The sequence below is a fragment of the Saccostrea echinata genome, unplaced genomic scaffold, assembly GCF_033153115.1.
Source record: "Saccostrea echinata isolate AGI-Se365-2 ecotype Australia unplaced genomic scaffold, CSIRO_AGI_Sech_v1 ptg000012l, whole genome shotgun sequence".
In the NCBI taxonomy this organism is placed as follows: domain Eukaryota; kingdom Metazoa; phylum Mollusca; class Bivalvia; order Ostreida; family Ostreidae; genus Saccostrea; species Saccostrea echinata.
Window position 1 is genome coordinate 6812219 of NW_026889761.1, and position 16835 is coordinate 6829053.

General features: G+C 32.3%; 1 pseudogene; it reads right to left on the reverse strand.

Annotated features, from left to right (window-relative positions):
• LOC133185738 (GTPase IMAP family member 9-like) overlaps window positions 1-9399 on the reverse strand; it is a 46759-nt pseudogene extending 37360 nt beyond the window's left edge.
• Between the last annotated feature and the right edge of the window lie 7436 nt (window positions 9400-16835).

Consider the following 16835-nt stretch of genomic DNA (forward strand, 5'->3'; position numbering starts at 1 on the left):
ATATATAATGTACATGATATATGTTATTTATGTTTAAAATAAAAAAAAATATCAGCGATCCTGAACTTGAATAACCTCGTTTCTATAGTTAAATTGTCTGTAAACTTTGTTATTTAAAATAAAACAAATAGAAATATCTTTTTAATTTTGATCAATCTGTACTTCATAAAAACAGGAAAATTATTTTGAGATGCCTCCTTTCTTAAATATATATTGTTTCCCTCATGGGTCCACGGCCTTTCTTAAAATACAACAACCATCAGCTACCACAGGATTCGATCATGAATGAAAAACTGTTGTGTCCGAAATCGAACATATTTATGGTTTTACAAAAATGCATTCAAACATGATGAAATAATAAAATGACTCAGAGAAATTATTTTTTCAATTATTAATTGGTACATGCTGATAGTAAATACTCACGCAATTTGTGCAGTTTGGAACCATTTGATTGCAAAGTAAATAAAAATCGTCTGTTATACACTTTTGAGTGCTTTCATTTCTTCGTGTTTCTTTGAATTTAACACGTACGCAAATTGCCTTCTTTTATGACAAATTTCTTTTTTCGAAATTAGATCAATGTATTCTATCTATAGCTTTGGAAATACCTGCATGTCTTTTGCTAAATATAGCACAAGAACAGTACACGTAAATAAATTATTGGCGTCATGCATTTGTAAAATAACTGTAGGTTACCCATACGAAAAAAATACTATTAGAATTCAGTCGGAGTATTCAGCTGACGGTTCGTTGACGATCAATTGACCGTCAGTTGACCATTAGTTGAATTTTTGCCATGCAAATGAGGGAGCACATAGTTGACCACTGTTGAACGCTCTATATATTCTTGTCAGTTGACTATTAGTTGAAGACTCCTCTATTTTCTTTGCAGTTGACCATTAGTTGAATATTCCTCTTTTTTCTTTGCAGTTGACCATTAGTTGATTACTGCTCTATTTTCTTTGCAGTTGACCATTAGTTGAATACTCCTCCATTTTCGTTGCAGTTGACCATTAGTTGAATACTCCACTATTTTCTTTGCAGTTGACCATTAGTTGAATATTTCTCTTTTTTCTTTGCAGTTCATCATTAGTTGAATACTTCTCTATTTCCTTTGCAGTTGACCACTGTTGAATATTCCTCTATTTTCGTTGCAGTTGACCACTGTTGAATACTCCATTAGTCAGTGCATGTTGCATTTAAAAAAAATGGAGGAGTTTTAAAAACCTAAGTCAAGCAGTACATGTGTGCTTGGAAATGCTGCCATGTCTCTGAGTAAGTCAAAACAATGGGGCAACTAAAATGATATTCATCTATATGCATTTGTGTATATAAATGCATAAAAATAAATTGAGCTGGCACACTCTCACAAGCTGCTATGCCTCCTGTATTTTCTGTGCTTAAAGTAGATTTAGTCTAAACAATGGTATATTTTTACCAATAACACAACAAAGAACACAACAAAACACTTGATGCACGAGAAGTTATCGGAATTCTTTTACTATTTTATCAAGTGCACAATAGTAGGGACCTATACTAGCTACAGTATTCTGTCCTTCTAATTTCTTTTAGAAAAAATATAAAGAAAGAAAAATCTTTAATTTTATACTTACATGGATTGCATAAGCTGTATCATTCATGAAAACAATTATTTCAATTCAAAATTCTCCATTATCTAACAAAACACACACTGACACACGTTACTTAATTCAAATCTATATTGTTGTAAACCCGATCTATAATAATTGTCATTCCAAACCCAACATAAATAGAGTCAGATGGATTTTCTAGCACTGAGTGGTCAACTATAGTCAACTCTGCAAGATTTCACAAAGTCGGAGTGTTCAACAATGGTCAACTCTTTTCTTGCATGAAATTGTCAATGTATTAGCATTCAACTAATGGTCAACTGACCATTTTATGCAAAACAGTTCACCGCTTTTAAGATAAGCATTCAACTCCTAGTAGTCAACTGTTTTTGCATATTCGGTTGACGACTAGTTGACTGTTAGTTGACGATTAGTTGACGGGTAACTAGCCATTTTCGTATGGGTATGCAAAAATCAATAGTTTTCTCAATACTGTCTGAACTATAGTAAAAGTTAAAATCGTCAAAACATTAAACTGAAAACTTAAAATGGAAAGTCTCAATAATAGAAATTAAACACACACACACCTATACACACATTAAATGCCACTTGTTCATAAAAAGACAATATTAAATTTTGAACATTAGTATTTATACAACAAGACAAAATATGGCCTTATTTCCGGAAAAGAAATCTTATAAAAAGAAAATAACTCATGAACAGATTAAATTAAAACAAATAGATTTTATATGATGATGCACTATACGTGGTGTCCATTGTTCTTCTACAATTGGAATTTGGAATTTATTTTTTTTCTTATTATCGTCCAACTGGTAGATAACCCAGTGCCTTGGCCGGGCTGCGTTTGATGTGCATTTGTGGCATCATTGATAAGAATATCAATTAACAGGACATTTGTTTGTTTCAAATTATTAATAAAAACTTACAAATAATTTTAAGTACCATTTGTGTAAGCTATACATGTATGTTTCAAATAAAAAAAAATATGGATGTATCCTAATTTTTTCAATGAATGCGAATAAAAAATCTAATCGATAATGATTGATACATGTATTACAATCATGCTATAAGCTAAGCAATTATGAAAGTACAAATAATTCATGAAGTAGTCAGGTACATTAAATTCCTCTCTGTTCGCAAATTGCATCAAAAAGCAAGATTGTTTAAAGCTTAGCTGTAAAGCTAGGGAATAGGGATCAGTATACAAAATTATATATATTGTCAACTTTTAATGTATTATTTGCAGCTGGTCCCCCATTCAACAAATACCTTAAAGAATTTCAAACTGTACTATTTGCTTGAATATGGATATAACTGGTGCTTTTGAAAAGAAAAGTTACAACACACAAAGATCTAAAAATCAATTGGTGAAATGTTTAAACACTATGAAATGTTTAAAAAATAAACGTGCTAGAAATGAGCTAACGACTAAAAATCTGAAGGTAGAGAGGAGAGGTTTAGTGAATATCTATTACTTAATCTGATAGAGATATTCTATAACTGTTCAGCTGACCAGCTTCATTCCTGCTGTTTTGTTGGACATGAATGCATTCGAGAATGGCCAAATGTTATGTAACCTGTAATGTATAATGTGATAAAAATGACATTAAGATTAATTTTACTATAACGTCCATTGCTCTGGTCCTTTTTGGATGTGTAGCACGTTTCCCTTAATCCTCAAGCTCTCCAACTGATAGTTAAGCTAGAAGATTCAAAGATCGAGTTGTCACAGTTATATTTACAGCACTTTGTTTCGTTTATAAGAGATAACTGTAGAGAGAGGCGTGGCAGTCTAGTCGACGAGACAGTCACGCATCTCTGCACAATAACGAATCAAAATGTCTGTAAATATCTTGTGTCATGGTCATTTGCATAGCCAAGCTGTATGCGATATTACGCCACAGGCCGAGGTCAATCGTAACTGCACTTGGTGTTCAAACAAAGCAGAAAGTACGAAGGAGATGGTTTCTTTGAAAAATCAAGCGATGTTAAACGAGTGTGCGACTGTATTTGATGGATGTGGAAGTGGGCATGGTCCGTCATGCTTATCTAAGCGAAATATTAAAGAATTGCAGAAGTATTCTTAACATCTTTGAAACTGTCTTATTGGTCTGTTTGATGGACAAATATCAGAAGAAAAGAGGCGATATCCATTCATCAGAGCCCTAATTCTATATTGAGCTCAATTTACGACGCATAATTTTTGTCCATGAAGAAGAACTAGTACAAATTGCGTGCATTCTTAAACAAATATTAACCAGGATTTACCAAGTGAAATAAAGTTTCTTATATAATACTACGTATTAAAATTAAGCTCATATTTATCAAAAAATCTTCAAAAACTTCAATGCTTTTTTTTTTTTTTTTTTTTAGAAAAACGAAACTCCATTAAATATTTCAGGTGTCCGTCCGTCTGTACCCCAAAATGAGGTTTTATTCTAATATTTTTATTTTATTTTTGAATAAGAATATTTTTCTTTTCTACTTCCAATATTGTCCTCAATTTGTTGAAGTTATTTATCACACAATGTGTTTATATGCTTAAATTTTAATGTGAAGTGTGTAGTTTAAGAAATTATTTATTGTATCTTAATCTTTCAGCTTTGAAGTTGAATTTTACAATATGTCATCAATGAAAAGTCCATTGCAATTGTGCAAGACTTCATTACACTGGACCTACATGTACAAATAAACTAAACAGTAAAATACAATTTTTTATAATATGATATGAACAGCACTTTACATGGCTGTTGACTGTTTCTCAAGTCCATTTTATGTTCTTATTTTCCTGACCATCATTTGTGAGGATTTTAAAGAATAAGTGAAACCATGCCAGTGATACCAGTTGATGCCTTTCGCATACACGTCATTTCCGTATTCACCATTGAGATTACTGTGAGAGCATGCTGCATACCACCAAGTACCGTGACAAAACTGAGCACAATTAACAGTGATATGTATTAAATGCATTAAATGATATATACGACTGTTGCTTGTACGTACAAAAATATTTGATTGCATAGATAAAGACAGGAAGTGAATTTATGATTTTTAAAGATGTAAGATCAATAAATATTAAATGATAAATGCGTGCTTATGATTCACTTTGTCACATGTTCATAAGCATGAATTATGACACATCAATATTTTGTGGATGAACATTATGAATTGGTTTAGAGCAAAGTAGTACATGTAAAAATTGAGTAAAATTTAGGCTAACGGTATTTGAAAGTATTTCTCTCGAAAAAAGAAAACAGAAATAGAAATTTTTACTAGTATCTTGCTTAGCATAACTGACACTAATGGCAATAGCAAGACTTGGACTTTTAACTTTTTACCTGGAAATCTTCATCACAATTGCTTGAAAGTCTTTTTAGATACATACTTACAGCAGAAATAAAATGTTTGTTCAAGCATTATCAAATTAGGTTCTATAACTGAAAGGTCAAATTGTAGCCCATATTTATTTATGTTTTGCATCAAATTAACGGAAAATATTCCTTAGGACTTTCAACAGTTATATTTTAGATATCAATAACGCCAAAATATACTTTTAAGGGTATTGGAGATAATATTATTTGCTCAAATTAGATCACAGAACGGTCGAACACAATTCTAATCGCACATAATAAAACCTATCCGAACTCATGTCGAATAGATTGAAATGCAGTACATCAAAACATAATGGAAGTTTGAATATAATTCAAACCACCTCCAAACTAATGAAGGTAAATACGATATGGTTATTCTACAAACAAATTCGACCATCATACTAAATGTAACAAAAGTAATCTAGATTCTGGAATAATCGATAATCGATTAATTTACGAACTCACCAGCATTTCCCTTATAGCCAGAAACACTCAAGGTGTAATTAGTATCAGGACAACCTATTGAGAAGTGAGAATACTTTGCATATCTCCATTCTCCTGTTTTGTCTTCTAAGTCGATCCTGAGCTCGAAATTTCCTTCTGACACAATTTCATACAATGCCTGATTTCCTAAAATGTTAGCATTAATTTAAAATTCACAAACATGTGTATAATGTGTATAATTTTCCAAAACCAGTTAAAACTTAACCTGAGTGGGATATTTCATGTTCACAGAGATCATTCTTGCTACTGATGAGGTTTTAATTGTGTTTTGCTGAAACGAAAAGGGGGGGGGGGGTAGGTATTAAAACAGATGATGTCTGTGCAGAAAAGTCAGGGATGCAACATATTTGTGAAAAATCTTAAGCACTCAGATCAATATATCCTTTCAAACACCTAAGAAAAATTTATCAAGTCAGTTTAGAATTTCAATATGACAAACCTATTCTTTTGAAATGTGACTTATCTTTCTTTTACTTAAGCTCATCAGATTTGTATGATGTAAGATATGCTGTGAAGACACAAAAGCAAGTAGCCCTACATTTTCACACAAAAAGATCAACAGCTCTGTCATTTGGGTGATTAAAGATGCCAATATATATTTTCCTATAGAAAAAAATCCAATAGCTAGAAATTTAATTTCTAAAAATCAAAAGCACAATCCTGTGATTTTGTCAGACTGAAAAATTTATTATGGAACGAACTTTCTTAACACTCCTTACATTTCCACGAGTGATTACTTTATCTTTATATTATAATATCTAATCTCCTGTTAAAACGAGTTGATCACGAAATTACGTCAAAATTTTGTTTACTAATTACATTGACCCCCACGAATTAAAAATGATTTCACTGTACGCGCTTGTCTTTTATGATCTAATACAAATTGCGATATCCCAATATCAGTGTAGAGTTTCATGCTTGGTACAATATATAAAGCACATATTTTGAGTTTTTCTTATTTTATGGAAAATTGAACGTGCAGTCAGTTTCAAAATATTTTATTTTTCTCTCTGTTGAGTATCCTCCTTGCTTATTAACGTAGCAATTTACAACCGGCAAATGGGGTTTATGATCAATTTCTAAAACAATGCAGTGGCAAATAAGTCGACGATACAAGAATATCATCAATATCATTTAAAGTTGGCATTTCGCAAATTCTGTAGACAATATGATGACCTTTCTTATTATCAGGATTAATTTTAACTCATGTCGTTCATGTAAATTTTTAGGTCTTTAATTAAATTATTTAAGGAATTTTTCTGTTTACCCGATCATGACGGACAAACGGTGGGTGTGACGATCGATAGGGTATGCTCCTTCCTTTAGGACACCTGATCCAACTTCTGTTTCATAAGTTTGCTCAGCTCACAACTTATACTGTTTATTTGGACTTTTGAGCAGTATTGCCGTTCTTAAGCAGGCTAATGACGAATTAATTAGTGATGCAGGGCTTCCACAAATCTCATTGAAAGTCAGCATTTCGCAAATTCTTTAGTCAATATAATGACAATGTTTGCAAATGCAACCCTGGTTGGTGTTTTGTTAAATACGTTTCATACAAATTGTAAAAAATTGTTTTTACACTACTCTGACCACATTAACAATAGAAAGGGCCCATGGCGGATGTGGCCAGTGGACAGAGGGTACTTACTCCTCCTAGTCACTTGCTCTCACATGTGCCTTTCCAGGGGCCCAAAATCTTGCATTGTTAACGATTTGTATTATTTACAGGATTCACGAAATCCATTAAAATCTCGTTTGATCTGGCGATCCAGGCCAGTCAACGAGACGAGATACTGCTCTTTGGATCAAGTTACTTTTATAATGAATTTATTATACATGTATAGCATTCTACTTAAAAGCTAAAAGTAATAAAGAAAACTATGGGGATAAATTATACAAATTTTATTTATCAAAAATAAGAAGAGAACTTTTTCGATTAAAAAAAGAGAACTTTTTTGAGTCAACTTTTTAACGCTATGGCATAAGAAGAACGAGCAGCAACAAAGGTTTTTTAACATAACAATTCGCATAGAAATCCGCCTGACCTACATATTCACCGATAGTACAACAAAGGGATACAGACGCAAATCGCTTACAGAATGGTTTTGAGAAACCTAGAATTCTACCTTTCTTGTACAATTGCTTGTAAATGTGAGAATGGAAATAATAGCTAATAGTGGGTATATTGTTTTTCATCTATGGAATGCTTAAAAATTACCATTGTGGATTTCTGGTTGCAAGTAGATTCAGTTCTTTTCCAAGCATCCAATACCTGTAGTTTGGTAGTAACCCATAATGTAATTCAATTCATTCAGCTGATTTGTCAGTTTTCGCTCAAGCTGGTACAGTGTACCTCGTTTCGCATGTTAATTTAGTCTGACGCCAGAAAATATAGTTCCAAATCAAGTATTTTTGCCCAAAAAGAAATTTAGAAACATACAGACAAACATTTATGTCATAAATATAGGATCTCCCATGGTTTGTGGTTGGATATGATTTTTATCCAACGAGTTGTGTGTTTTCTATCCCCGAGCCTTGGCGAGGGGATAGAAAACACACAACGAGTTGGATAAAAATCATATCCAACCACAAACCATGGGAGATCCTTTTTATCACATATTTTTGTTCAACTATCAAAGCGTTTCTTGTCTTTATTTTCTAATTCAAAGTTCCCTATCGGTTACCTCGGACCAAATAACATACGTAAATAATATTACGCTGTTAGAAATAGTTCGTACAAAAATAGAAGAACGAATGTATTTTAGCAGTTACATTTTTTAATTCATGAATGAAAATTCGTTCAAAAATATGAAATAAACTTAAATTTGACAAATCAAGTCATTTACAATTATTATTGACTTCAGTCATCCGAGTCCGTGTCAAAGATGACACGCGGCCTTTTCCGTGGTGTTTTGTTTGAACATTCATGGATGTTTACAATAATTTTTCCGCCGTGAACATCTCCATTCAAGAAGTTTTGAATGCCCCATGAGACATTAACAATCATGGAACTTCCAGTGTTTGATGTTGTTGTATTCCGTACAGCCGTATTTGTGATCGAATTGTTTTGTGTCCAATTGAATGTGGCGGATCCAGGGTTGTTAACGGGAGGTGCTGAGTTCGAAAGGATGCCAGAAATACTTTTGTGTTGATTCTCATTGATGCTGCTGTAAATGTTTATGGATTGGATGTTTTATGGCCAGTTATCTGCATGATTTGATTTGGAGGTATGCTGTTTCCGCTTAATTTTTGCACTCGATGTTTTCGAGCACTGTGGTTGGTGAGTTTTTTGCCTCCACCAATACCTGCTGCATTTGTCATTCTTTTCATTAAAGATGATAATTTATTGACGCCGACTGACTGTCTTTTTAACCATTGTTCTTGGATTGACAATGCGTGTTGCTGAGTATGTGTAGCTAAATAAAATGGATTATCGGGTTTTGAAAAATCATCAGGTCTTTTTTCTGAATATATTTTGTATATAGCAACAGGACATCGATCCGGCGCGTCAGTATTTGCCCACATTTTGGGTTTGACTACTCGAACATCCCTTGGGTTTACTCTTTGTCTGGTTTTTGATTGGTGTTCATTAAATGTTAAGTATTCTACGCCAGTAATATCAGTTTGCAAACAAATGTCACCCCACGACATGGATCTGTGTTCATCTGAACACCTCAGTCCAAAATAAATCGTGTTGAATAGCCAAAGTGAGTTTAATATACTCTAAGGAGTTTGTGCCCCTAACAGACCACATTCCCACAGTTTTTTTTTTATTTCGATGTCAGTTAATGGGTCTTCTTTTTAGATAGATTTCCTTTACCCTCGTCTTTAAGACTTCGCTGTTTTGCCTTGAGAACTTCGCGTGCTTTAACAAATTCTATGCTTGAAACAATCTGCCATCCATACTTCATTTTACGTAAATGTCTATCAAAGCTGCTCATAAAAGATCGCAAAGTGTTTGGTTCATAATTTGAGCCATCAGGCTTGCGGACATTCAAAAAAAAATTACACAAAATGTTATACAATTCAGTGGGAGGGATTGTTTCTATGGGTCTGTTTTCATTTTGAGTTTCAAGAAACGATTTTAGCAAATTCATGTCAGTAGAAGTTTTTTCCATGTGTTTTTGTTTTCTTGATCATTGATATATTTATCAATATCATTTTTGTCTATTAATTCAAATCGCGATCCAGACGTCGTCTGCTGCGAGACAGGTTTCACTATTTTGAGACGATAACTTTGAAATGGCAATGTAAGACCTGTACCCTCAATTTCGACTTCATAAATAATTTCATCATTTTCAAATTTAGAAGATTTCACCAAACCTGAACCACCTCCATCAGTATTTACAATTGAATTATTTGGAATTCTTCTTTCCATCATGCACATGGATTTGTTTATTTACATTACGTCACGCGGCGTAGGAATACATAGTGTGGATATGAAAACGATATGCAATGAGCTATATCCACTGTATAAAGGGGTAAATATGTGATAAAGAGCACTTATTGCAGAAGTTTGAATAGACTCTAGAGAGATTGAAGTACATTTCCATTGGTATCATACAGTGGTGAAAATGTAACATAGCTTTTCTGTTTACCATGTCTTCGCGTGCTATCCACTTCCTAGCTAACTTCAGTAATTTTTTTACGTTATCCATTAACAGTTTCGCTGAAGTCTCACTAAATCTTACAAGAGCTACTGAGAGCTACTGGGGCATTATATTTTGCAGAACATCGAAAAGTGAAAGGTTCTGAACACATTAGGAGGTGTGTAAAAAAAATTTAAAGACAACGAACAGTAAACAAGCTCAAAAGGCTATTGAAACAATACAAATTTGGAGCAGAGCAAACACGGTTCTTAAAAACATCAGAGGTGAGATTAGGTGCCATGGAGGAGCTAGTAAGCATCCCCTGTTGATCATTCACACCCACGGTGTGATAATTGTCATGATCGGGCAAGCAGAAGTTTGCCTCGTTTTAGAAATTGTTCGTACGTAGAGCATGCTCTTGCGTAAAATTAACTGGGAGACATAAACAAATAAAGGAAGATGACGAAAGAAAAGATGAAGTCATCATGTCTATCATAAAGTTTTGTTAGATTACCATTATAACGTCTTTTTCTAGTAAGATATCCAAGTATGAAACGGATGTGCCAGACTCTGTAGTATCTCGAGTTCAAAGGAATGTATTGAATCAACGTAGGAAAGAAAATGAATATTGTTAGTTGATAAAATGTCATCGATATATTTTAATGTTGAATTGAAGGCAATAGCAAGATACATGTACTTCTTTTCATGTAGAAGTTTTTTGAATGCATTCTGCTTCATTTAAATACAAAAATAGGTATGCTAATAACGGGGCGCTATTGGTACCCATGGACTATTGCCAAATTGTTAGAAGACTTGATCCCCAAAAACCACATAGATATTGTCAATCAAACAGTCAAGTATCTTTTTAACATCAACTTCTGAGTACTTGTGTGTACAAAGAGAATGTTTTTTAACAAAATGATTTTGCAAATGACCAATGACAAGATCAGTAAATTTACGAGTTACATTTTTATTGAAAAAAAAGCTTAGAATAACATTTCAAACGATAGCAGAGATGATATAGTAAAGCATTGTGAGTGCATAAGGTATGTTTAAAGTTCTTGAGGAAATTAAATGGTAATATTTCCCAAAAAAAAAATCACATGGTTTAAATCCGGAAAATCGGATCACATCGTCACTTTATTACGTGACATCATCAGTAAAATTGGTTTATAAACAGTTGGACATATAATAAATATTTTTAATTTTAATTTTTTTTTTTATCATTTTTTGATTGATTGATTGTATGTTGTTTTACGTCCCAATCAGGAGTTTTTCACCCATATAGAGACGTCACCATAAACCGGTGAAGGGCTTCAAATTTTGACCATTACTCGGCACTTAGGGCCATTGAGCAGTGAGGGGTCTTTATCGTGCCAACGCTTGCCGTGACACGGGGCCTCGGTTTTTAAGGTCTCATCAAAGTGCCGAGCGCATGGCGAAGGAACAGTTGCTACCCATTTTTTTATCGACTTAGGTCAGTCGCGGCCGAGATTCGAACTCACGACCTCCCGATCACGGAGCGAGCGCTCAACCGACTGAGCTACCGTGAACGGTTTTTCATTTTTTGAGAAATTGGTCAAGTAAATATATAATAGATATCAGAATCAAGACTCAAGGTTAGTAACCATTTATTTAAGTTCAGTGAATGATGGTTTGGGGTCATTTTTCTAGGGAGGAAGCAAATTTTCTGAATATTTATATATATTCGACTAGAATATTATATTATTAAATTTTATGTATTAAAAATCATATCGAAGAAATGAATATATATATATATATATATATATATATATATATATATATATATATATATATATATATATATATATATATATATATATATATATATATATATATATAACTTCGGTATGATTTTTTGATATTAGATTTAATAATATTACATTCCAGTCGAATGTTTTTTTTCCTTACCATATGTTGGAGCCTTTCAAATTTAAAAGTCATGTCCAGTTATATTGAATATTTGACACAGTATGTGACATTAGTCATATATGTGTTTCAAAAAAAAAATTGGAAAGCAACTTGATTTTATCCCCTCTTTAACCTAATAATTTAAAAAAGAAAATACAAAACTAGCTTCGCAACTTTTTATCGCTTTATTATATAAAAAAGAAACCTTTGTCAATCAATTTGAGTTTTACAATTTTTCTTTTTTTGTTTTTGTTTTTTCTTTAAATTTCGCGTAAATAATTATAATTTGTTATTTTCAAAATCCTATTTCAACTTTCGTAAACAGCTTGTATTAACTCAAATCCTTATTAAAAGCAGATATTTTATTGATATACTAGTATTGCATAAAATACTAAACATTCACTTAAAAAAATTATTACAAAAAGTTTTCATAAGAGAAAAGAATTTAATGATGCGATATTATAGACTAACCAGTTTGTAGCGCCTACAAGGTCCACCCGTATAGGCTGCACTATTTGAACTGTTCTTGTACAAAAAGCATGTATCCGTCGTACTTATTCCACAATAATCAACCATATAGCAATCATGTCTCAAAGAACAAGCAGATAGACAACGATGTTTTGTCCATTCTTTACTGGACAAGTTTGATTCGATAGGAAAGGAACATATGCAATGAAATCAAAATTGGTCTCAATATAAATTCCATTACTGTTTAAATTATGAATCAGTAAAATTATGAATGGTAATTTCATTTTCTCTTGCGTATTAAGCTTTACTTCTGGAAATGTCTAGTAAATGATGCCAGATAGTTTGATAGTTAATTTTATTTCAGATAGAAAATATATTACAAAGAATCTCTTGGGAATTTCTTAAAAAATCGAAAGCATTTTTTTGTAATAAAGTTAATGACAATATTTTGCAACCTTTGATGTTACAAACTTGTATAGGTTTTAATTTGTAAATTTTCCAAACAAGTTTGATTTTCTATCAAAACAAACGGACCATTTAAGTATTTTCCAATATTAATCAATTTTTTTAAAACTGTGAAGTACATATACATGTATGTAAGAATGCTTATTATGCCATTTTTATTCTTAACAATTGAATCTATGGAAAATCTATACAGGGAGGGGTAGGAGTCTCGAGACCAAAATGATTGCAATTCGAGGGCCTGAGACCAGATCCATACTTATGCATGTGATTGCATATACATACAAAAGAAGTGCATCAGAAGCTGTATTTCAATATTGTGGGTGTAAAAGAGATTAGAAATATTTACTTTGCAAAATAAATTTTCAACATGTACAGTATAGTTGACAGTGAAGATAAGTAGAGGTGGATAAAAAGACAGAAAAGGCCAGGGTCTGGTTTTGAGGTTTAAATATTCCATTCTGGTGATAAACAATTTGCCGTGAAAACTTGTACTGTAAACTGCCTCTGAAAGTGCAATCAAGATGAAAGTAAAAACTATGTTTCAGAGCGAGGACTCGGTCCTTAAAATTGAGAACCTTGTGAAAAATTAGCTTGATACCTCCAAGCCAACTCAATGCAAAAGATGTTCCTATAGAAGCTTGGTGCATGTACTTGTCGTTATGGTATTGAAGTATGGACTACATGGGTTGCATCGGTAAATTGGATTAATCTGACCAGTGGCTCACACAGAGAGCTAAAACAACCTTCTCGAACTTTCTTCTCTATTTATTAAGAGTAAAATAATCTTCTGTACAACATCGATCTAACATATTTTTTTTTAAATTATAACTCAGTGCAATGAGGTCGTCAAAAGCATAATTAAAGGATGTTTTTCAATAAAATAGACATTGGTTCTCTCCGTAAAACATTTTTACAAGGACGACACATGATAGGAGATGCACAATTAAAGATAAAATCGAAATGAGACAAAATACCACTGGAAAATAAAGCCTCCTTAACAGAATATATCGCCAAACACAGGAAAAAGTGTTTGTGATGATAATGATGCATTCAAGAATTCAATTTTGATCAAAATGAAAGGAAAAAAACATACTAATTATACATATGCAAGGATTTACATACAATATATCTTATTAAGAAAACAGGCAGGAGTCATCTCTCTTCGGGTTTGTCAAAATATCAAGATCGAGAGAGAGAGAGAGAGAGAGAGAGAGAGAGAGAACAAAATTGAATAGATAAAATATTTTTATGATGAATTATCTATACCCCAAAATATCCGTTTTTCTTTAAATTGATATCGTGTGAGGGATGCCCAATTATGATATTAGGTAACATGTAATGCATAATCTCCCAAAGGTAGCAGATCAATCAAATCTCTAGTATTGCATTTTTAAATGGATTTTTCCCGCATATTTAATTACAATTCTTACTGCACTTCATGATATTGCAACATATGCACAACAAAAAGAGTAAAAACTTCTAGGGTATGTTTATAAACAAAAGGGTCCTTATTAAATGAAGATCCAAAACTGATATGATGTTACATAAACAGTGTTACGACGAGAGATTGATTGATTGATTGATTGTATGTTGTTTTACGTCCCATTCGAGAATTTTTCACTCATATAGAGACGTCACCATATACCGGTAAAGGGCTTCAAATTTTGACCTTTTACTCGGCACTCAGGGCCATTGAGCAGTGAGGGATCTTTATCGTGCCAACGCCTGCCGTGACACGGGGCCTCGGTTTTTAAGGTCTCATCCGAAAGACCCGCAACTTTCACTTCAAAGTGCCGAGCGCATGGCGAAGGAATAGTTGCTACCCATTTTATCGACTTGGGTCTGTCGCGGCCGAGATTCGAACTCACGACCTCCCGATCACGACGACGAGAGAAGTTTAGATTCTAATATGTTTGCACTAGAGTAATTATTTGCTAAACTTAACGTTATACTCAAAATTGCACATATAATCATCAATAAAGATTTTCAGTACTTACTTTTTCGTGCATACTTCAATCACTTATGAAATAACGGCATGTACATTAAGTAAAAAAAATGGAATGGGAAAAGTCGTCAAAACTAGCTGTAAATAAAAGAGAGTGCAATGAAGATTAAAAGTATATTATATATTATTAAGTATTTTATTAAGTTTTTTAGTTGGATAATTCAGATATATTTATTTAATTGCATAACCAGTGTGTATAAAAAATGAAGAGAACAAGCTCAAAATATTATTTTTACTTCTCCATGTCATTAATGTCAAAAAAATAACAACAGATAAATTTGTAGAGAGAATCAGGATAAACATTTCATTTGTGGTAAGTGCCCTTAAACTCTGTGATTAACATGATATTTTTCACTGAAAGAAATTGAACTCACTGTACTGTAATACTTTATACATTTCCCTAAAATACTTTTATTGCTCTATTGTTATTAGTCACTGAAAACAGTTTCAGAAAAGGACATCAATCAACCAAACTTGTTTTATATGAACTAGTTAGGTCCCGACACTCGAGAGTACTTATGAGTTATGTAATAAAAATGTTACTACAGAAGCATAGAGTGTTTCGGAGGTTTGAAAAGAGAAATATGATTTTTTTTTGTTTTGCTCTGAAGGCCTATACAATCATCAGGGTTCCACCTTATTTATAAGTTCTAATCTATTGTAAGCTCGACTGAATTATAATTTCGCTTATGTTTTTGTGTTTACTGAAGACGATCACATGTTCATCGGTAAAGATGTCTTTACAAATTTTGTCTGTTTGCAAATTATTCCAGTTTTTGAAAATGCTTTATATTTTAACCCTAAATATATAGGTTGTATTTGGTAATAATATCATTTGGTTGACGCCGTTTGCTTTTCAAGACACCATTTTATGCAGGTATTTTTCTCTATTTCTTTTGCCCATTTCAAGGATAAGGACAGCCCTTCAGTATTTCAAGGATTTATATACGGTGAATGCATCAGACTTGCAAGAAATACAAGTGGTCCTTCTATCTTACAACAATTTTAGCAAACTTTAAGACACACTTGTCCAAGAGAGGTTACTCTGATAAGGAAGTAGACCCTATTATCCTTGAAATAGGCAAAACATGAGATTCCTAACACATACGCGTTGTTAGCTGTGTAAAAAGCATGTTCCTCTTTATTGCAATATTCAAAAATATCACCCTATAATTTATTTTGCAGCTGGTTTATATTTCAATTCTAAGGAACTATCCATTTGAAATCCATTTACTCTTTTTTTCATAAGAACAAAAGCACATGTATGGCATTGTATTCAAATAGTCCATACATAAAGGTTCGTAAAATATATCGTAGATGATGCCAGAAATGGTTTGATGTCTAAGAAATATATATATATATATATATATATATATATATATATATATATATATATATATATATATATATATATATATATATATATATATATGATCAACTTTGGAATTTCAGAAAATCTATTTGGATCATAACATTTATTTGGTTTTCTTATTTCGTAAATCTTATACATTGGTGCTGCTTTGAACATCAAAAAAGTATATGCTCAAACAACATACATACGGGTGTTTTATTATGTTAAAAAGCCTTTTCTATTTCAAAAAAAAAAAAAATTAAAAGCTACACGAAGAAAGAATTTCGACAATTTCTACATATTTTATTCAAAAAATATATGTGAAGAGGCTAATTACTTTTGCAATGACACTGAATTTTTTCAGATTATAAACTTCTGTATTCAGATTGAAGTTCATGTACTTTTAACTAAAAGGAAAACTTCTTTAAAAATCTTCAAGATCTCTTTGTAAAATAAGGATAGAAATATGATATCTCAAGTCAAGGCAAAACGAAGAAATAATTAGTTTATCTGATTTTGAATTGTAATGCTCTGTTC